Source organism: Canis lupus, chromosome 15, assembly GCF_003254725.2.
Source record: "Canis lupus dingo isolate Sandy chromosome 15, ASM325472v2, whole genome shotgun sequence".
In the NCBI taxonomy this organism is placed as follows: Eukaryota; Metazoa; Chordata; class Mammalia; order Carnivora; family Canidae; genus Canis; species Canis lupus.
Genome location: NC_064257.1, coordinates 4111070 through 4134131, shown reverse-complemented (window position 1 = coordinate 4134131; position 23062 = coordinate 4111070). Strand labels below are relative to the sequence as shown.

Genomic DNA, 23062 nt, shown 5'->3' with positions numbered 1-23062 from the left:
GTGGTAGACTATGACTTGAGTGGTCTGCAATGAACCACTGAGTTTTCATGCCCTTGGGTACCCACCTCCTCTGGATTCCGGGCTGGCCCGGGCATGTTTCAACCAGTAGAATGTCACAGAAGCAATGCCATTCCAATCCCAAGCCTAGTCCTTAAGAAGTCCTGGCAGTTGGCGGCTTCCATCCTTCTGTGCTCTGCAGGGAAAGCCAGCCACTATGTAGCCAGCCTGACTCTCCTGAGGCCATCTTGCTGCTGTGAGGATGCCCGAGTTAAGTACCTGGAAAATCCACTTGGAGAACAGAGGAACTCAGATGACGAGAACCAAGACCCCAGACGTTGGGACCCGAATCAAGCTGGGCCAGCCAGCCCTCTGCTGCAGCCACATGGAGCCCTGCCAAGCCCTGCCCAAACTACAAAGTCAAAAGCAACGAATAAAATGGTTGCATCATAAGTCATCAAGGTGTGGGGTCGTGGGCTTCACAGCAACGGGTAACTGAAAGACTGGATTGATAGAGTAAGGAAATCCAACGGAAGCCATCATTTCCTTCGGCTGATAGACAACAGGGGGCACAGAGTATCTCTTTTCAGTTAAGAATCACCAACGACACTCAGCAACTTCGTGGGAAAATCGGCCAAGGTCCAGCAACAGCACCCTTGGAAGAGTTAGTCACCTGCACGCTTGCCTGGTGAAGGATGGTAAGGGTGATGCCACTGCTGAGCATGTCACAGAGATGGTAAAGGGTGGGGGGTTGTTGGGGCACTTACCATAGGCCAGTCCATCCCCTTAGAGAGGTTGAGAGGCTGACACTCAGGGAGGTGAATGGTTGCCTGAGCCCTCATAGTTAGGACTCATCAGAGCCAGGATTGGAGCCCAGACCCCATATGCAACTAAAATAAGGGTGCAACTAAAATAAGCAGCATAGGACAGCCAGGGTGGCTCAGTGGTAGCGCCGCCTTCAGCCCAGGGCGTGATCCTGGAGACCAGGGATCGAGTCCCACGTAGGGCTCCCTGCATGGAGCCTGCTCCTCCCTCTGCCTGTCTCTCTCTCTCTCCCTCTCTCTCTGTGTCTCTGCCTTTCTCTGTCTCTCATAAATAAATAAATAAATAAAATAAAATAAGCAACATAAACAAACACCTGTCCAGGAACCTTGAATTCAGAGCCACCTCTGTGTCTTGGAGACAGGAGCCTCCATGCTCCCCCAAGCCTTCACATCCAGGGAAAGGAGGAAGGACAGGTGGTGCTCCCACCCTCTCAGGGTGAGCTGACTCCCCTTTATCCAGACCAGGCCTCCCCAGGGGATGAAGTCCTGACAAGGCTCCATATCAGGGTCCGCCCAGCCCCGGCCCCGGCCCCAGCCCCGGCTGGTCCAGGCTTGAGCTGCCTGCATCAGGCAGCCAGGGCCCCACACCTGCTGGCTTCATTGCCAGGCCTGCAGGAATCGCTTGACTCTGAAATTGGTTCCAGGAACACTTTTGCTCCCATTATTACACTGCCTTCCCTGACACCCCCTCCCCCAGCACTTTTTTTTTTTTATACTAAACTTTCTCTGAATTCACCTGATTTTTCCCATCTCCTTTACATTCTTTATGGCAATGGAGAAATAATCACCGCTTCTCCGGCAGGGTGATGGGAGTGTGCAATATTAACTGTAAATCAGGCAGAAATTGGTGGAAGGGGAAGGGTTTGATGAGGTGCAGAGACATTATATCATTTTAAAGCACTTTTCTGGTCTCCAGTAATCCCCATGTAAATGAAAAGGAGTTGACGACGTGCCTCTCTCTCTGAGGTTGCCTTTAGGAATGCAGAGAAAATGCTCCTGGAAGGAGGACGCAGGGCGGAGGAAGGTTGACTGGGGCCTGACAGGGGAGGCAGAAATGTCCAGGGCTGTGCCCTCAACCCCTGCAAACCAAGGCTGGGCACACACCCCAAACTGGAATCATCCTGGCAGTGCTGTGGCTTCTTGGAAGATGAGGAGCCAGCTAGGGTGGGGACCGGTGGGGGCAGCGCTGCATCAAACTGTTCGTTGTCCTACGGCCCAATGGACTCGTCAGGAATGGTGCTGCTCCCAAGGGGACGTCTGCAACGTATGGGGACTCTGGAGGTTTTATCTGCTGCCATCACGACTGGGGGGCAGGACAGAACATGGTAGAAAGGAAGGACCCGAAACATCCTGCAATGCATAGAGCGCTCCCACGTAACTGTCCCTCCGCTAATGCCACTGGCTTCCCCTCTGCGTGCTCTCCATTCGAGGAAGTGATTGTCCTGAAAATGACCATCCAGCAAGACCCACCACTGACAGGGGCCATCTCACCAGGGGGATGGTTCGTGACCTCCTGGTTACCTTTAAATTTAAGTTCTTTAGCCTAGGCTAACAGACCACTAGTTTAACTGAACTCAGCTACCTGCATTTCGCCCCACCTGGGATGCCACTGATCGTAAAGGGAACCATCGTTTATTTACTATGAGGGAAGGAAATGACGCTGTGACCCAGAGCTTACGCATCACTGAGATTTTTACTTTGTAATCACTGAAAATGTTCTTTAATATTTATTTAATCATTGTTATATATCATGTAATATTATAAGGGCAAAGAATTTTTTTTAAAGATTTTATTTATTCATGAGGGAGAGAGTGCGTGTGGGCGAGAGAGCATGCGAGCACAGCAGGAGCAGAGGGAGAGAGGAAGAGAGGGAGAGAGAATCTCAAGCAGACTCCCTGCTGAGCGTGGAACCCAACAACGTGAGGCTCGATCTCACAACACTGAAATCGTGGCTGGGGTCCAAACCAAGAGTCCAATGCTTGGCTGACGTGACCAACCAAGTTGACCTTGGGTGACCTGAGCCACCCAGGTGCCCCACAAAGAATATTTTAAATATGATGAATTGCTCAGGGTATTCCTAACCTATTCAGGGTTCACACCTACAAATGCCAGGGTCCACCTCTTCTGGATCACGTTTCAACTCAGAGCCACCCACGTCCATGTTTCCCGCACAGCATCATCCTCTGAGAAACCAAGTGTAAGTGACATCACTGCCTTTCTTCCAAGAGCACTCCACCAGCATCCCTGGGATTTACTTCCAAATGACTTCTACTCATTTTGCATTTGTGACACTGGCTCTTCCTTGATCTTCCCAGAGTTGTCAATGGAAAGTTTTTGGATAATGAACAAGGCTTATTCCCTTCTTCAATTGGTCTTAGAGCATTCTGTGGTCTGACCCATCGAGGCATTGGCTGTTGGGGCCTGGTCAGGCCTCCCAGCATCACCACCAAGATTACACATGTTCAGTGAGTGGTGGCTACACCCCCATCACTGCCAGAGGAGCAACAATTTTAAGATCCCAAGATGGGTCCTGATTATAGAGATGCTAAAATAGGAAGTGGATCTCTTGAATCTATGAAATATAACATTAGAAAATTAGTTGGGAGACGCCGGTGGCTCAGCAGTTAAGTGTCTGCCTTTGGCTCAGGGCATGATCCTGGAGTCCCCAGATCGAGTCCCACATCAGGCTCCCTGCATGGAGCCTGCTTCTCCCTCTGTGTCTCTGCCTCTCTCTCATGAATAAATAAATAAAATTAAAAAAAAAAAAGAAAATTAGTTGGTCCACGTGGGTACACACCCAGAGCTGGTGTGGACAGACAGCCTAGGAAGCTCAGAGCCCCTGCCTACTGACGTGCCTGGGACCCCTGCCTCAGGAGGGTGCGTGTAGTTGTCCCAATGCTATAGAATTGGCAGATTTAGCAAATAAAAATACAGGACACCTAGTTAAATCTGAATTTCAGATTAAAATTATAATAATTTTTAGTTTAAAGAAGTCCCAAATATTTCATGAAACATTCTTACACTAAGAAAAAAAGTGGCTAATCTGAGATCTGAATTCCACTGGGCATTCTGTATTTTATCTGGCAATCTCATTGTGGTGCTTAACATAAAGCTAACACATGCAGACATGGCCAGGATAACAGGCCCAGGCTTGGGTTCCTGTAGGACTCCGGCTGCCCTGCCGGCCCTCCCCTCATGAGTAGGAGCTCAGGGTGTGGCAGATGCAGGAACAAGGCGGCCCAGTCTAATACTCCTGGTGCATTTGTAAACAGCTGACACTCAGCCTCAGTTTGGCTCATTTACCATTCATCCTGCACTAGTGACTGATGAGGTTGGGATAATGGGGAGGAGGCTAGTCCTGGAGCCCTGGGGGTTGTAGCTCACTTCGAAGACAGACCTTGACCAGGCAGGGTCAGGCTCTAACACAGAGATACCCAACAGTGAAGCAGTGACTGCCTGAGGAGCTCAGGAAGCTTTTCCAGACTGGGAGGGAGGTATTTTGGATAAGCAGAGAAGTGGGAAAAGGTTGCCAGGGAGGGGGGAATGATTTGCCCAATGCAACACGAATATAAAGGTGCCAGAGGGGTCTGAGGAAGACGTGCTGGAAGTCCCACGTGCCCAGGTCATGAGTGCACTGGGAACTGGGTTGGACTTCCCACGGGTAACTTCCTACCTGTGTGATCTTGGGCAGCTAACTCAGTTCCTGAACATCAAACAGACAAGGACACAGCCTTAGAAGTCCCAGGCACTAAGCAATGCGGTTTGAAACCCACTTCCAAGGGCTTCTGGAAAGGACTTCAGGCCAGAGATGCACATGACCAGATGTTTCAACAATCATCACAACAACCACAGCAGTCCACCGCTGATGGAGGATTTGCTCATGCTAAGCACTTCACCCTTATTAATAGTGATAATAGGGACGCCTGGGTGGCTCAGTGGTTGAGTGCCTGCCTTCGGCTCAGGGTGTGACCCCGGGGTCCTAGGATCGAGTCCTGCATTGGGCTCCCCGCATGGAGCCTGCTTCTCCTTCTGCCTGTGTCTCTGCCTCTCTGTATCTCTCATGAATAAATAAAATCTTAAAAAAAGAGAGAGAGAGAGAATAGTGATAATAGAAGCTACTGGGTCCCACATACCACAACCATGGCATTAGGTGCCAGACAGGGTGATAAGCGTTTACTGGCATTATCTCATTTGGTCTTCACAACACCCCCTCTGAGGCTGGTTTTTATTCTCCCCAAATTGTGAAGGATGAAAGTGACACTCAACACAATGACCAGACTTGCCCAAAGTCGCACAGAGGTGATAGCAGAGCCAGGACCAGAACCCGGATTGCTGACAGTGAGGCCAAGTGGCCAACTCGCCCGGCGTAAGTGAAACTCCTGGAAAGCCACACAGGTGCGCTCAAGTGGCACGTTCTGCAGCCTTCCCTGGGAAAAGGCAAACGCCAGGTCTCTCCAAGCACAAAGAAAGTCTAGAATCAGAATTCCATGAGCATCCTAATTTCTGTGCATATTTGAAAGGACAGATCAGGCTGCAATTAGAAAGCCCCTAACCAAAATTCCAGCCACACCCTAACAGGCTTCGGTCAACATCCGCAGGGGGTCGGAAGCCGAGTCTCAGCGGGAGGGTCTCTGAACCTGGGGTCCCCAAGGGTATGCTGCCTAAGGGACTGGAGGCAGGCACCTGATTTCTCTGCCAAGTGCCTGCAATTATAGCAATTCTCTCAGTGCCGCAGACTCCCGGGAAAGAGTCATCTGGCGTTCAGCTAAACTGATTAGGAATCACTTTCTGTTTCAGCATCATCCCTGAATCTCAAAAATGAGTAGGGTTGCTGCCCAGGCTTTCCAATCGGCATGGCTAACTGCTCCAGAGTCGTCCCAGACGCCCTTGGCAGTTCTGGGGATCTTGTTTCTGCCTCTTCCCCTCGCCAGGTTTGTTCGTGGCTTACTACTTGGGTAACAGTAGCCCCCACTCCTTTCTGTCCTCTCGGTGGGGGAGGTTCCAAAAATACAGTTCAGGATCTTTTCCTCAATCCCATTCAGAGCCCAGGGTCTCTCTGGAGCTTGGGTTAGCCTGGGCAGTGCCAGAAAGTGGCCCAGGGGTGCCCAGTCTTGGCCTATGGTGACACGGGCATCCTGCTCCCTGGTCTTAATGGTATCATAGCACCATTCTCTATGGCACCCAGTTCCAGACACCTGCAAGGTGCTGTTCCCCAGGCCTTTTTGGGCAGTTTCTCACCTTTGTGGGTATATTAGTTATTTGTCACACAACAACTTAAAAATCCCAATGGTTTACCACAACACACATTTGTTTTCAAGTTCATAGGTCTACAGGTCTGACCTAAGTTTGGCTGCTCGAGACTGAGTTCGTGTGGCCCAGTGGCTCTGAGATGGGTTCAGGCCTCCTGGGGCCTAGGCTTAAAGGGCGGTGGCAGCCTGGAGCATGCTCTTTCCATAGCAGATCACAAGGGCACAAGGGTCTGTGGAGAAACGGGGATGGATCTGAGGGTCTCGGCTCCAAATTAGCACACGGTCACTACTCTTTACATCCCAATGGCCAAAGCAAGTCATCTGACCCGGTTCACGACCATCATACATACCACCCACTTGGTTGCACAGAATGCAAAGTCACGTGCTAAAGGGCATGGATGTGTAACTCTAACACATGGATAGAGTGGAAAATCAGAGCAACGGGGACATTATCATTTGAATTTTCATGGGCGACTCTGTTCCTAATATCTGTGGCATCAGGACCTGGCACATCGTAGATGAGCCCTGAGGCTGGACACCGAGCTGTGCACGTGTGCACACATCTGCAGCTGCCACAGGAATGGGCATGGGGCCATGGCTCCCTCCAGAGAGTACATGTGACCCTGCTGTAACCCTGCGACCTCCCTGGAATCATTGAAACAACAGAACAACTTGAGCATCTGGGTTCCCAGGACCGGGATCTGTTCCCCAAGCACCTTGACTTGTGCTGGGGAGCCCAGCCTTCTAGGAGGCAGGCTCGTCCCTCATCATCCAGTGCCAGAGCTTCATTTGGCTCAAAAAGGCCTCACACGGCTCAGGGCCCCAAGATGCTCACACCCCGCCCTCACCGCAGGGATCTCTCAGACACCCCAGGGTCTTGGTACAGAGACTCTCCACACCAGGACAGGAAGGGTACATGCAGGGCATCTCACTGGACCCCCCCCCCCACCTGCCCCGTGTGCAGATAGGGAAATAGAGGCCCAAGAACAAAGAGATACCAGAAACAGACAGTGGCAAGGCTCCCTGTCTCCCACCTTATCCACCTGGCCCCCAGGCGCTCACATCATCCCCCACTGACCTTGCCTCTGTCCTGTCCTGGGCTCCTCAAGAATCCTGGCACAAGCTGCAGGCCAGTTGATCTGTTTCTACTTGAAAGGCATGGCATTTTCCCAGGGAGGATGAGCTAGTGCTAGAACCAGGGACAGGAGCTGGGTCCGGAAAGCCAGGGCCTGGACCAGGCCGGGCTGGGCTGATAGAGAGGCGGTGGGCCTTCAGCATCCAATTAGCACCCTCTGTTCTTGGAGCTGCTGGCTGAGAGGGCTGCTGAGCAGCTGGAAGAGAGCAGGCTGGCCGGTCAGCTGGTGAATGAGCAGTAATTGGGTGTCAAGCACGCCAGGGCCCACCGGCTCCCCTCACTTCCCCACTAAAGTCCCAGAGACCACCGCAGAGAGCCGAGGGGCGGAAGGCAGCTAATTGGTCCGGCCTGCCCGGCAATCCCTCTCTCCACATTCTGATGCCCTGTCACTCAGCCTCCTTTGTCTTCCATTTCAAGGGCTTGGGGAAAATTGCCCACATCTGCTGAGAAGTTTCCTGTAAACCTCGGGGTGGGAGGGGAGCTTATTTTAAAAGAGGCTCTAAGCAGGGACATTTTGGCACATTTCCCACAAGTGGCCCCAGTTGTCCTAACTGTAGAGAACTGTGGGGACAGCCCTCCTACACACTCCTTCACACTCCTGCTTGTCCGTATTTTTAGATGAGAGTTTCCAAGTCACCCGAAAGCTAATGAAATGCTTTTTTGTTGCCTTTTGCCTGGCAGCATCACTGTTCATTTGGGAGTGGGGGGGGGAACTATTAATACTACTTCATGTTTTCCAACTTGAACTAGAAGAAACCCTACCTACCTTAGAGGGGGCAGGTGTGGATGTGAACCAGTGTGCAGGCACCACACACAGGTGTCTGGTGACCCTTGGTATAAGTACGCCGGACACACGAAATGCTGAACTTCGAGGAGTAGTGAGAGAAGGCTGGAATTGCTGTGACAGGTGTGGCTGAGATGATATTTTGAGATATGAATCTCTCCAATCTGTGCTTTTTGCTCCCCTGTGTTTTGCCCGTTCACTCCCACCGCCAAGCCTTGGGAGAGAGGCAACAGGGCAAAAACCAGAAATAGCCTGCAAATCTCTCTGGCTTTGGGGTTCCACGGGGCAGGGGGGACCTTCTCGGGCCTGGGAAGTATCCAGAAGCAGGGGGAGAGCTGGGGTTCACTTTCCATCCCCTCCTCAGGTAGAAGTTCCATCCCCGCTCCCCACCCCAGCCCACCCACCACCATCCTCCTCCACCACCCCCACCCCCACCACCCCCAGGACGGGGAGGAGAGAGACCTAAAGACAACCAGGAGAGAACCCATTCTCATCGCCCCCTAGGATGGTCACTCGGGCAGACAGAACCGTGTGCATCTAAGTAAGCAGATACATGCAGGAGCATTGTATCATTCCCCCACCTCAAGCAGGACATAGCAGCAACAGAAGGTCACCAGGCCCTGTAGGGCACTGTGGGGACCAACGACTCGGGGCAAGAGGTCTATTCCCTGACTCTCCCTCCCAGTGCTTTGGCTCTGCCTAAGAGCCCAGAATTCCAACTCTGCCTGGGAGTGGGGATCCCTGAGGAAGACTGAGGATGATTCCCACCCCTCAAGCTCTGTGACATGAGGGTTCAAAGTCCAAAAATCGATTTAGCAATAGAAAAAAAACCATTTAAGGTAAAATGCCTTACACACATGAATGGGTACACACAGTCTGTGGCCTCAAGATATTTTTGTGTCACCTTCCTTCACTTTATCTGAAACAGCCTGCCCGCTCTCCATAGCATTCGCCACGACCTGATGTTGCAGTCAGCATCTAAGTGGTGGTTTAGTTATTGTCCTTACTCTGAGGGCAGGGGTGTTGTTTGGATGCCTGACTGAGGGCCTAGCACAGAGCAGCCTCAAGGAACAGGTGTAGGACGAATGGGCAGCATGTGTGCTCAGTGGTGACACCTATGGGCAGAAGGGATATTGCAACCCAACTCTACTAAACATCCTGCTCACTACTCTACTGCTGAGGACCTTTCCAGGTACTGCAAGTGATAGGACTGGGGAACTCCAGGGAAAGGAGAAATCGGTCTGGACCTAAGATAAAGACTTAAAAGAGGGAGCCAGAAGCGGTGAGAGCGAAGTAAGAAAAGGGAAGATAAGCCGTCTGACGTGCACAGGGTAGCCACCCACCAAGCCTCACGTTCTGCAGAGCTGTCACCTTCTTTCAGTTTAGTCCTATTCTCCCACTTTTATCTCAAGTCACTTCTCTCAAATTTTTATTGAATTTAAGCATCAGGTGAGGAGAGGACACAGTTGCTAGAGAAGCTTAAAACCGAGCTAAGGAGATAGCACAGAGTGAGTTTGTCTTGACCTCGAACATCTACAGAGTACTTTGAGGCCTGCCGAGCACTTTCCCATGCATTTCCTTATTGGATCTTCCTATGACCTATCCTGGTGGGCAGGAGAGTCACACACTCTGTTTTAGTGATAAGGACACTTGAATTCGATGAATAAAGTAATTTGTCCAAAGCCCCCTGCCTCCCCCCCCCCCAAAAGAATCTTGGCAGGGCCAAGTCATCTCTGATTTTATACTTCCTAATGTTTTTGTTTTGGGATCTCAGCCAATAGGTAGTAAAATCTCCCACTGGGGAGATGAGGCCTGCAGCCAGGAAACAAACAGTAGACCCCAGCAGAACACTGGAATTTGCAGGACTCAGGGAGTCCAGGGGTGGAAGAGCCAACCTCACCCTCTGTAAGAGTTTTTTCTACAGTTATCCTCCCAGGAACAATAGTACATTAGGGCTGGGGCTTGAATAAAGTGGGAACCTTGAGGTTCTCCAGCAGCAGTCAGAAAGCCAGGTCCTCCGCATTGGGGCATCCACATTCTGGTCTTTGTAAGAGGAGACCACTGACTGCACCCCTGGGAATATTTGCCTTAATTCATTATCAAACTGCTTGCAATTATCAAACTGTGCTCCCTCAAGTTGACCTTTAGCTGGGGAACAGCTATATTTAGAGAAAACCAGCCCTTTGTAATTACCCCCACTCAGATTACTTAAAGGTCGGCTGCAGATGTGACAGTTTGATCCGTGGGAAGGGCTGTTTCCAGGATCCCTAGATAATTATTCAAACCAGACGATAATTAGCAAATGTTTTCTACAAATGAATCTGTCCCTGTTGTTCGGCCCCAGAAGGGAGCCCAGAGGCTAACCAGGCCAAAGTTGCCCCCCCGTAGATAGAGTAACAACAATCCCTTCACGCACCTCCATCCCTTCACAGTTTACAAAGAGCTGCAAATCTCCCCTGGCTTCCTCCTCACATGGGCCTTACATACAGGAGACACATGTTGGTGCTTTACAGGTCCAGAGAGAGCGAGTGGACTTGCTCAGCCCCCATGGTTGAACCAAGACTTAACTCCAGGTCTTCCGACTCCAAATCTCTTGCTCTTCCCTAAGAAAATGTCTCCGTCAGCAAATATTTATGGAGTGCCACTTTGAGCCTGGCCTTTCAGCGGGCTGCAGAAAAGATAGAGGACCCCAGCATTGGCCCCTGTGTGCAAAAACTCAGGGTGGGGTCGGGAGATGTGACACATTTAAACACCACAGGTAAAAGCATCTCTAGGGAGTGTCCATAAATTCCCTACAAGAACAACTTTGGGTATCAGAAGTGAAGAGTCCATCTACGTAAGGAGATTAAGGAAGGGTGTTGGTGCAAATCAACCAAAGACAATGGATTAAGGTTCCATATTGGAAGGAAGGAAAAGCATTAAAATGGAGTCAACTGATATCCTCACTTAACACACTTATAGTAACTAACTAATGGAATAGCACATGTCACCTGACCCCAGTCTGAAGAGGGATTGAGGATGTAGAGGACATAACCACAAGCATAACTGTCTTGGTTGTAAGGATAATCCTGGAGTCCAAGGCTTCCAAGAAACCCATGGAAGGACAGCTGGGGCAGGGAGGGTCTTTACGCCCACTTTCCCCTCACCTAGAGAACCTCCATTTATATACATTTTACATTTTGAGCTTCCAGTAAATAAGGAGTCCATGATTTTTAAAAATACAGAAACTACTGGTTTATAGAATTAATTATAGGTATGGTGGTTAAGGACAAAGTGCCAGGAGTATTGACTTCACAATTTCTTATTTAAGGTAAAAAAAAAAAAAAAAAAAAAGTCATCAATAGTTTCTGTAAATAAACAATATCCCCTGATGGGCCATCATCAGATCCTAGCAAGATGAGATAATGATTAAAAATAATAATGCTGATATTGATAATTAACATCTGTTTACAGCTTACTACACGTTAGGGACTCAGACTGAGTATTTTATGTGCATTAAATCATTTGCGTGTCCCTACAACCCTGTGATGTGGGTACCATGGGTCCTGGTGCACCCCAATTTTATGGGTGAAGTAACTGAGGCACAGAGGGTTCACAAGAGGTCGTGCACTTAGGTTCAGCAACACCAGCTGCGCAACTGCAGCCAATGTGAAAGAGGTGGAGGACGTTCCTTCTCGGTGGGCACAGGGCTGCCAAATCAGCAGGAACTTGCACACTTCCTACTCTGTGACCTACTGGTGAGACGAGCTTAGCATGGTGGGCTTCTAGGAATCAGCGGAGTAGCTACTGAGTGCCTAATTCAGAGATTCTGTAGTTTCCATGCTGTGCATTTGGAGATGGACGGTCTTTTGAACAACCCAAGCTTTGAGACAGCAAGCTCATAAGGACACACAAAGGTGAGGACAGCCCTCTGTCCCCACAGTAGCTTAAATTATCTCACCAACTGAGCCTCCGCTGGGGAGAAATTAATACCTCGTGCAAATAGGAGTTTGAGGTTTGCTCCTGCTAGGCTGAGGGAGAGAGAGAGAGAGAAGGGGAAAAAAATGGCCAAGTCTTAATAAACCCTTAGGATAAACTCCACCATAAAGATATTGTGTACCTCTTTAGGGAAGGCACTTATCCAACACTTCAGAAGCACTCATTTATCTACAAACATGATTTATTTTCCCATTTATTTTATCAAATTTCCATTATTCTCTTCATTAATACAAATCCCCCAAAGGCCTGCCTGCCCTGCCTGCAGATTCTCCAGTCTGCTGACACTTACTGGGCACCCTCCCAGAGTCAGGCCAAGGCTAGGCTCCGGGGACACAGTGTGGAGAGAAAAGCCTGGACCACAGGGCCTGGATCTGCACCGTCCAATCCAGCAGCCGCTAGCCACACATGTGGCAATTTAAATTTAAATTAATTAAGAGTCCTGAAAATGAAAAATTCAGCTCCTCAGGCACAGTGGCCACACGTCAAGCGTTTAACATGTGGGCCGCCTCGTGTCGTGCCAAAGACGGTGCAGACATAGAACAATTTCATCGTCACGGAATATTGTGCTGGAAGCACCGGTAGGTGGAACGGTGCTCGCAGCCCGGGTGGCAGGTGAGCCCGCGTTACTTACTAGCTTCTCAGTATAGCAATGGTTGCCTATCTTCCTAAGGACCCGATCATTCTGGTTTTTAACCAATTCACATGGCTCAGCTCAGCTTGGGCTGAGGGAGCGAGGTGGAGTAGTTCTCAGATACATTTGGACACCGTGAGCTCGCGAACAAGAGATTTTTCCAGGGGACATAATGTATGGACACAACCAGACAGACGGCAATTTGCAGTGCACCTGCTCATCTGAGCCCGCAGGGCTGCGCGTGTACACGAGGACTCACATATACTCAGACACACATGCTCCTGCATGTATCTGCTCACTTAGATGCACACAACCGCCCAGATAACAGGCACATGCAGTAACACACGCACTCAGACATGCACGCCCTTACACACATGTGATTTTATATGCAATCACCTCCAACTCTTGCAGACACACTCACACGCACACACTGTGTTTTACACAAAGGCGTCCTGCGTTACTGCCAGGTTGTCACACATGATTGAGTTGGCTACAGTTAAGTTCTGTGGCTTTTTGCTATCCTGATATAATACAGAAACAGATGGCCCAATTTTTCTTGCATTTTCCAGATTCAAGATAAATGCTTGGGAGCTCCACGGTAACCCTGTCCTTGGGATCCATCCATTCATTCACCGTTCAGCAAACATTGATTGAGGGCCTAGAAATCGACAGAATCACAGAGAAGGCTGGTAACTAAACCACAAAAATTCCACGGTATCAGGCTGAGGGGGGGGTAGGTTTTACCCTGTAGCACACAGGGCGTCCAGGCCGTCCCATCGGACCCAAACTGCACCTGTGACCCTACCAATGGCACCCTCTGGGTCCCTGCCAAGGACACCCGGCTGGAACTGAATGGGGGCAAGGAGAGGAGGTGTTAATCTCCAGGTAAGAGCAGATGGTGTGGATTAGAGGGGCTCAGAAGAAGAAAAACCTGCCAACCTCAGCCAACATCCTCCTTCCTCTTGCCCGCACCATCAAGCTCCCCCTCATGCCCAGCCCTTGCCGTCAGCACCCACCTAGCTCAAGTTTTCCAATTAAAAAAAAACAAAAAAACAGGGATCCCTGGATGGCGCAGCGGTTTGGCGCCTGCCTTTGGCCCAGGGCGCGATCCTGGAGACCCGGGATCGAATCCCACATCGGGCTCCCGGTGCATGGAGTCTGCTTCTCCCTCTGCCTGTGTCTCTGCCCCTCTCTCTCTCTCTCTCTGTGTGACTATCATAAAAAAAAAAAAAAAAAAAAAAAAAAAAAAAAAAAAAACCTCGCTTTACCCCAAAGCCCCCTTCCTAAACTCCGATTAGTGTCTGAATTCCCTCAGTCACAGGAGACTCCCCCAGAATATTGTCTCAACCCTCATCCCAGTTCAACTTGTGACTAGCCCCTCCACTCGACAAAGCCACTGTCCCCGAGTCACCAGGAGCCACCACCCTTCCAGGTCTGATGGTCACCGCTCACCCCATCCTGCCAGACCGCCGTGCTGCACCTTACGCAGCAGGTCAGTTCCTCCAGAGTCCCTTCCTGTTCTCAGACTCTGCTGTGTGCCAAGCACCGTAGGGGACAGTGGTTAAGCGTGAGGTCACGTTAGTCCCTGCTGTCCCGGGACTCGGGTCGCTGTGGTGAGACCTTGCTATGATGCTTTATGATGCCATAAACACCCTTGGTTTGGGGAGAGACAATGGACCCTCCATCGATGGCAAGGAGGGGTCCAGCATGTTGCCCTCCCTGCAGCTGAACCCCAGAGCTTAGCTTCATTGTCCTGGCACAATGAATCCAAGGCAGTAGAAGAATTGGTGGGTGGGCTCAGGGAGGGTAGATGGCACATAGGGTCTTCTAAGTCTATTCTGGGTTAAATCGTGGCCCCAAAAAGATATATTAAAGTCCTAGAACACCGATACCTCAGAGTGTAGCCTTATCTGCCAAGAAGGTGGTGGCAGATGTAATCAGTTGAGGTCTTTGTGGAGGACAGGTCCTTAATCCAACATGACTGGTGTCCCCATAGGCGGGCATCCGACATCCGTCCAAGGATGGAAATGATGTATCTATTGGCCAAGGAGCACCTGGCACTACCTACCTGAAGCAGAAGAGCATGGACCAAATTCTCCTCCAAGCGCTAACCATCCTGCACCTTGAGTTTGGCCCTCTAGCTCCAGAACTGAGACGATAAATTTCTGTTGTTTCGAGATACCCTGCTTGTGGTGCTCTGTGATGGCAGGCCTGGCAAGCTAAGAGGGTCCTGCTCTCTCCATTCTTTGAACTGGAGCCAAACGCAATGAGGACCTCCCAGAGGCAGTTCGCCTGAGGCTCCCCTATCCCCGGCAGCAATGAGGGGAAAGACTTGAGCTTCCAAATCAGCCTGGCCTGTGTTCGGGGGTGACCTGAACACCCGAGCTACTTGGCCCTCAGAACTCTGTCTTCCCATCTATTAAGTGGGGTTATTGTGGGAAATTTAAAGAACACATATGTGTAATCTCACCAGCCTTTGACCAGAAAATAAAGTCACACTGACTTCTCATGACCAAATTATGGTGGCTCCAGGCCACTTGACTGATGGAAATTAGCCTCCCCAAAGCACCACCCGGTTTCTGTAGGAGTTGCCAAAGGCACTCACACATCTTCACAAAACCGGACAGCTGGCCTCCCCATTTGTTCCTCCTCTCCCCCTTGTTTCAGGCCCACACACCCCTCTACCCTCCACCATGAAGCTACTTGGAGAAGCCCAGCTATAGGGAGGAATCTATAGCCACCACAGTTCTCAGCTCCTTCAAGATCTGCCTCAGAAGCTCCACCCTTGGCTGTCCTTTCTGGACAGCCTGTGACCAGTGATGGTGAGGTAGGGGTGTGAGTCTGTGCACTCCTGCCAAGTGCAGACACTGAGGGACAAACTCATTTCAGAACTCCTCATCTGGCTGGCCGAGACCTTGTTGGGCTTGCGTGGTAGCTGAGCTTCTTCCTCCACCCAATCCTGCACGCGCCCCCTCACCTTTGTAGGCGCTGGTCCCCAGAACGTCTTACCATCAGCATCTGCCTCTGGAGAACACAACCTGTTGCAGGAAGCTTCACCCCTGCCTCACCCTTCACAAGGTGGCCATCAACAGCTGGCTGTTTCCAAAGCCACCAGCCTTTGGGGTCCCAGCAGAACTGGGTAAGGGCTGCCCTCCAAAGCAGCTTTGCTTTGCCTAAAGCCTCACAAAGTCTCCCAGGATTTCTGTCCAGGATTTCTTGTCCAGAATCTTACCAGGTGTCTCATGGAAAAAAAAAAAAAAAAAAGCATTCTGTCCGTTCCTGGCCTTCTGCTGACCAAACTGCTCAAACCCAGACCACATGAGAGGCCAGATGGGAAACAATGCATCTCATCCACTCCAACCTCGTCCTCAGAACACCCTCTCCCCCCCTGCTCTAAAATAAAAGCTGCCATGCAAATCAACGGTTATGAAGCAGACCCGGAGTGGGGGGTGGGGGGTGGAGAAAATTGGGGGAGGAACAGGAGCAGGCTCTGTTCCGCATGTAAAACACCTAGCCCCGAGCCAGGTCCACAGCGAGTGTCCAATAAATGATAGCTATTATCATCATTATTATTATTATGAACCACGAAGCTATCACCAGTAGTTGGTCTGCTGGCAGCAGGAGGCAATGCGGGCTGGGCTGCTCCCTGCTCCAGATCACTAACCCAGGCTAAGTGGTGGTAATTATGACTTTGAGGAATACTAGTAACTGTGCCAAGTTCCAGAACAGCTACAGCAATGAGTCAAGAGGCCTCTGGCTCAGCTCCGGGCTGCAAGGCTGAGCTGAGATTTGCACAGTTGGCCATGTGGGTACAGTCCAAGGACATTGTGGGAAGACTGGCCTTTGTGGCACCCGACGGTGGGAGCCCCTCATGGATGCACAGTGGGGAAGGGGCCCACGGGGTTCCACGTCTGTTGTAGTGACCTTGTCCCAGCGGCCTGGGCCCCTGGGGAAGCCCTTCTGTGACTCATTAAGGATCTCTGCATGGGCCCTGCTTCATCGGGAGCCACAGACCTCAATGCGGCCTGGTTGGGCCCCAGCCTGGGCTGCAATGAGCTGCCAATTATTTCATCATGAAAGCTCCGGGGCTGGGCAAGGCCCCATGGGGCCCACTCAGGGCTGCCAGAAGCCCGGTTGTGCATCCAGCTTGAGGCACAAGGAGTTACCGTCTTCCTTTTTAGAGAGGTAATTTCTTCCCTCGCCCCCTGGAAAATCTGCCCCTACCTTACCCAGAATAACCAATGGGCAAGCAGACAGGCCCAGTGAAGTCTCAGCAGCTAAAAGGTCGCTCAAACTACTACTTCCCTCTGCCTCCCTTCCTCCCCACAGCCCCTCTGCCTCGAAACTCCCTCTGCCTCCCTTACTCCCCGCAGCCGACAGTCCCCAGGGCAGCAGGACAGGTCAAGGTGAACAAGGGCTCAAGCGTGAGCTCCAGGTAGCCCACTACCCAGCCCCTATTTCCTGTCTGCTCATAGCTCATCTGCTCCCTCCAACTGGGAATTGAAGGTGGGTGGCTCTCCCCCAAATTCCTCCTGGCCAGGAGACTGAACCTCCGCAGAGGCATTTGCTCAGAGTATGGAACGAGCGTCCATAATCAGTTACTTCCCACCAAGTCCACCTCCCTGAGACCCAGGCGCATGGACCTCACCATGCTCTCCCTGTCTCTAAGCTTCTGGCACATGCTGCTCCTTTTCCCTGGAAGGCCCACATCCAAGCGTGAACTGTCATTGGCCAGTGCTCATCCCAGCCATCCATTCCTCTTTGTAACTCTCCCTACCACCTTCCCAGGATCCACTGATTTAATAACCACCCCCTCCTCAGCACTCCCACCGCACCTTGAGCTTCCTTCTAACCTCAGAGCATTAGTCTATCTCCCCTGCAAGCAGATCCACCTTTGGGGGACCCTTTTTCATCTCTGTACCTCTGGCACCTGGCTGTTGGGAGGCATTGCTTCATATTCATTGCGATGATAGAAAATGAACACAGGCAGAAGGAAAGGACAGATCACTGCGGAGAGAAAAAGTAAGGACTCACAAGACATTGGGGAAAAAAAAGAGAAAAGGGAACAGAGAAGGAGGGAAGAGAGAAGGGGGAGGGAGGGAATGAGATAGAGGGAGAATGAGCTAGAGTTGGGAAATGGGGATAGGAGTGATCGTGCATGGACCGGGCCCCTGGGTACCTTCTGTGGGAAGCCCTTGTGACTCCTGCTGGGAATATGGCACCGGGAGACACCCAGATGGCAGTAAGGGGCATGGGTAGGAGCTCCATAAAGGATGTGCCTGAAGAAGGTGTGTTGGTGCCAAGTGGCCTCTATGCCAAATCCAAGTCAGCCACACACCAGGTTCTAGCAAAATCCCTGGGTGGAATTCTACTTACTCCTCATGTTTTATTGTCCATCTTCCAGTCCCCCATTTGGTCCTGACCCTGACCCTTGGCCAAGCATTCCCCTGTCCTTCAAGAGGTGTCTTGCCTTCCTTTCATCCTCGTACCTATGTTAAAACCGTACAAATTAACTCTCTCTTGGTTCCAGTCTCTCCCTTCCTCCCCAATCATGTCTGGCTTAAGACATTAACATTGGGAATTTGGTTGGAATGTAAATGATTTCAGATCGATTCCTAAATAGCTATCCCCTATGCTACCTATCTGCACTAAAGTGGGAAGCATACCTTGCTTTCAGACCATGGCTTAGGGAAATGTGACCTGAGCCCAGATCTTCATTTATAAAATGGGAGCTGAGAGGAAAACTCAAGTGCGTCTTCATTTACCCATAAGTCACTAGAGCCACCCTCCTTCTAGTGAATTGCCTGCTTGTGTGGGACAGCACACACACTTGCCCCTCAGTGCACAGTTCGAGTCCTCTAGATGGATGCTGGGAGCAGTCCCTACTCTTACAGACCCCAAACACTTTGGAAATCTGCAGGCTTTTTCATAGTTAGTAACTGACGTCTTAGTTCTTACGGAGCAGGACCTCCCAGAAATGGATCCCGTCCTCCTCCTGCACATAGACCAGCAGGGACCTAGCAAATGCCTACTAAATCAATGAATGAATGAAAAAAATAAATTGAGGAGTGAATGAATGGAGGTGTGTACAAAAAAAAAATCCATGAATGGTAGTGTGAAGGAGTAAATACGTGAATCAGGAAATCAAGAGACTCACAGCACTAGAGGCTACTCTGGACATCCAGGAGGTGTGATTACAAGATCAGCCTCTGGGAAGCTGCATCACGGCCCTCATGAACACTTCCTTTTTCCATCATAAGCATGCCTGTCCTTTGGGGAAGCACATTGTTCCTCTATCTTTATTGTTAACCAGCCAAGACTCTGCGATCATCTTCTAGCTCAGGACAACCTCAGATTTGAAGTCTGGGACTGTTTGGGGTCCAGGTGCTCAATGACGATGCAGAGTACCGCAAGAGGTAGTGAGCTCCCTGTTGGTGGGGTTTATAAGCCGACACTGGATGTGGTGGAGATAATACTCTCCTCTGACAGACACGGTTCCTCCCAAGTCTGAGTTGTCTCTGTGCTCCATGTAAGTAGAAGATCGTCACCCCAGATCCTTCCTCTAGTTTTCCCCTTTGGATGATGCTCAGTATCTGGTAGAAAAAAAGCATTCAATAAGCAGTAACTACACGCCATTCATCTGTGAAGCGTCAGGCTGGATTCCCAGGCATGAAAACTCTACGGCACCCCCTACTGGCACTTATCATAGTTGCAGCTTAACAGGCATTGATTAAAGTCTGGTTCTTCTACTAGATTAATATTCCTCAACTTGTTTTAGGAAGTAGTGTAGTTTGGTAGTTAAGAGCGTGAGCTGAGGTTGCGCTTGGGTGTCTCAGTCAGTTGAAGTGTCTGCCTTCAGCTTAGGTCATGATCTCAGGGTCCTGGGATGGAAACCTATGTCTGGCTCCCTGCTCAGCGAGGAGCCTGCTTCTCCCTCTGCTTCTGCCCTTCGCCCTGCTTGTGCGTGCTCTTGCTCGCTCTTTCTCAAATAAATAAAAAATAAAAAATAAAAAATAAAAAAACCATGAGCTGAGTTCATACTGTGTCCCTTCTGCCTTTACTGTGTAGCCTTGAGCAAGTTATTTACCTCTCTGTGCCTCAACTTCCTCGTCTGTAAAAAGGATGATAGTGCCCACCTTTTGAGGTTGCCATGAGAGCTAAATGAAATAATTCAACCAATATGCTTTGAACAGTGCCTGTCTCATAGTAAGTAACCAAGACTGTTATTATTTTAATAGTTTATAGGAGAAAGTACAGTCACAATTACTTATTCTCTGAACTTTATATTTTCCATCATATTTGAGCACAATTTGAAGATAAATCAGTCAACAATCTGAACCTCTTATTGGTTTTTCTGATACTAGTGATACCTTTCCGATAATCTCTAAAGTTTTGAACTTCCTTCAGTGCTCCTCTCCAACCCTTTGTGGAGATTGCTATTTGAAGATGTATTTGTTTTGTTTTGTTTTTTTCAATTCAAGGACAGTCTCTTCTTCAATTACAGCTTCACTTCTATAAAGCTCTCTGCATCTGAAACCTCCATTAAATGGACAGTGAATTTCCTGGATCTGAGTCTCCAGGCCTATTTTTATTTGTATTCCCCCATTCGTTCTGAAGTTCTTTTCCCTTTCGTTTGGCACTTCTGTTCTATCTCTTCAAAATCTTCATCTGAGCTTTGGGAGAGTTTCTCAAGCTAGTTTTTTAATTCATCAGGCTCTTCTTTGACGTTTCCATTTGGCGATGCATAGCCTTGATAGCGTAGAAACCAATGGAAATCATGTCTTTCTTTCTAAGAACTCCTTATTGTTTTCAGATTGATCTTTTAAAAATCAACATAACAGCATCTCACACAATTAAGAGGGCTTTTTCAAATACCCTTTCCACCGAGTACACTGTTTATGCTCAATGTTCAGACTGGTTTTCTAGCCCCTCTCTTTGAATTGCTAAGTCTTTTCACAAAACCAGCATCTTCTCACCATTTCCTCATACTTGTTGATGACATTTATAGTTAGTTCACTTTGGATAATCTGCTGGTAATTAGTAGGTCACTATACCTTTCCTGAAAGTGACCAACAGCAATGAGGAATTAGGATTTATAAATTAAAATTAACTTCAGCTGCAAATGACAAAACAACAGTGCCTTAAATAAGATATAAGCTTATTTCTCTCTCAAGAAACAGAAATCCAGAAGCTGTCAGTCTAGCTTTGATTCAACGTTCCACAGTGTCAGGGGTCTTGGCTCATTCAGTCTTATTGCTCTATCTTCCACAGCATAGGGTCTTACCTCATAGTCTAAAGAGAATGCTTCAACTCCAGCCCTCAAGTCCAGAATCCATCCAGCAGTAGGAAGGTGGGGAAAATTTATACACTCTCTCTTTAAGAACACTTCCTGGTGGGGTACCTGGGTGGCTCAGCCAGTTAAGCGCCTGACTCTTGATTTCAGCTCAGGTCATGATTGCTGGGTGGTGGGATCAAGCCTCATGATGAGCCCAGTGTCGGACTCCACCCTGGGCATACAGATTCCTCGGGATTTTCTCTCTCCCTCAGTCCTGCCAACACCCACACCCACATCCACACACACACACACACACACACACACAGTATTTCCTGGAGATGACCATTACCATTTCTACTTACATTCCAGAGACTAAACCTCTATAATCATATAAACATACCTAACTGTAAGGGAGGCTAGGAAATGTAATTCTTATTCTGAGTGGCCATCTGACCAGCTAAAAACGCTACTGCTATGAAAGAAGGAAACAATAGATATTATGGTACAACCAGGGGTGGTTTTTGTTTGTTTGGAATTTTTTTTGCAGTCTCAGGTGTGGGTATTAGAGGACTGAGCCTTACCCCTTCCTCTGCCATCGGGAGTTTCTAACATAGAATGCTAGATCCAAGAAGAACTAAGCAGTGGGGCAGAGTAAAACTGTTTCATTCATTCCACCAACCAAAGGATAGCAGAGCAAGCAGCCAGTACCTACCTCTACTGTGCTCTCCGCTTCCAATTTTATTTTGCTAAAACTCTCAGAGGTTTCAAAGAAGTGGCTAGGACCTTTTTGTGGTTTTCAGAAATTATGTAGAATTTCCCTGTGCCCCTGCACCCCAATGTTTATAGCAGCAATGTCCACAATAGCCAAACTGTGGAAGGAGCCCCGGTGTCCTTCGACAGATGAATGGATAAAGAAGATGTGGTCTATGTATACAATGGAACATTACTCAGCCATTAGAAACGACAAATACCCACTATTTGCTTCAACGTGGATGGAACTGGAGGGTACAATGCTGAGTGAAGTAAGTCCATCAGAGAAGGACAAACATTATATGGTCTCATTCATTTGGGAAATATAAAAAATAGTGAAAGGGAATAAAGGGGAAAGGAGAGAAAATGAGTGGGAAATATCAGAGAGGGAGACAGAACATGGGAGACTCCTGACTCTGGGAAACGAATAAGGGGTGGTGGAAAGGGAGGTGGGTGAGGGGATGGGGTGACTGGGTGATGGGCGCTGAGTGGGGCACTTGACGGGATGAGCACTGGGTGTTATGCTATATGTTGGCAAATCGAACTCCAATTAAAAAAAAATACAAATAAATAAATAAAAATTTTAAAAAAAAAGGAATTTCCCTGTCCCTTCGGTTGCAGCACTTCAGCGGGGATGATGAGAAGAAATCAGATTCAAGATCTTAGTTCCATCTTGGTTCGAGAACCTAAAACACAGATCAGATTCTCTGCGTCCACTGTTTAAAATCCTGACCTCATCACATACACAGATAGATGTCAATGTCCCTCATCCCTAGGAAAACACAAATTATAACACCACTAGAGATGCCACTAGAAACCCGCCAGAATGGCTCCGATTTCAAAGATGCAGCCTGGAATGATCATACGTTACTGGTAGGAAGGCAAAATATATGAGAGAGGTTAAACAGAGGCTGCTTATTTGACCCAACTATCCCACCCCTAGATATTTACCCCAAATGTCTACATATTTACTCTAAAAAATTTACAAAGTATTCCATGATCTGGCTCCTGCCTCCTTCTCCAGGCTTCAGATACCCACGTGATCACTATGACCTGCTACTGCTCAAAACTCCAACCGGCTCTGTCTTCCATGAAGAGAGTACAGAGGGTGGGGCAATCCATTATTGCTTAATAAATGCAGAATTCCTGGCAGATACTGCCTTTCAGGTCCCAAGATGTAGAAAAATCATAAAAGAAGACCTAAGTGGCCAGAGGGCTAGGAATTGTTGAAGGGATACTCTCTCAGAACTTTGGCACCTGGGCAAGAGTCCATTACTGCCCATCAGGGCTTACCAGCTGCAGCCATATGCTCCTACATAAGTACTTTTGCTAGGACAGCCCAATTATTTTCCTGCTTGAGAACAAATTTTAAATTTCGGAGAAAAAAAAAAAAAAACACCCTCAGATACTTTTAGTCACTCATTGCACACCACCCATAA

The 23062-nt window shown here is 49.1% G+C and overlaps 1 long non-coding RNA gene across 10 annotated transcripts in view; it reads right to left on the bottom strand.

Moving 5' to 3' along the window:
• Positions 1–13138: 13138 nt before the first annotated feature.
• The window catches only part of LOC112642349 (uncharacterized), a 93726-nt gene continuing 83802 nt past the window's right edge, over positions 13139–23062 (bottom strand). For all 10 annotated transcript variants that reach the window (XR_007402249.1, XR_007402247.1, XR_004805189.2 and 7 more), the window contains 3 exons: positions 18756–19191; positions 14051–18087; positions 13139–13256 (listed from right to left, as the gene is read on the bottom strand). This is a non-coding gene — a long non-coding RNA (uncharacterized LOC112642349). The remainder of the gene's footprint in view (positions 13257–14050; positions 18088–18755; positions 19192–23062) is intronic.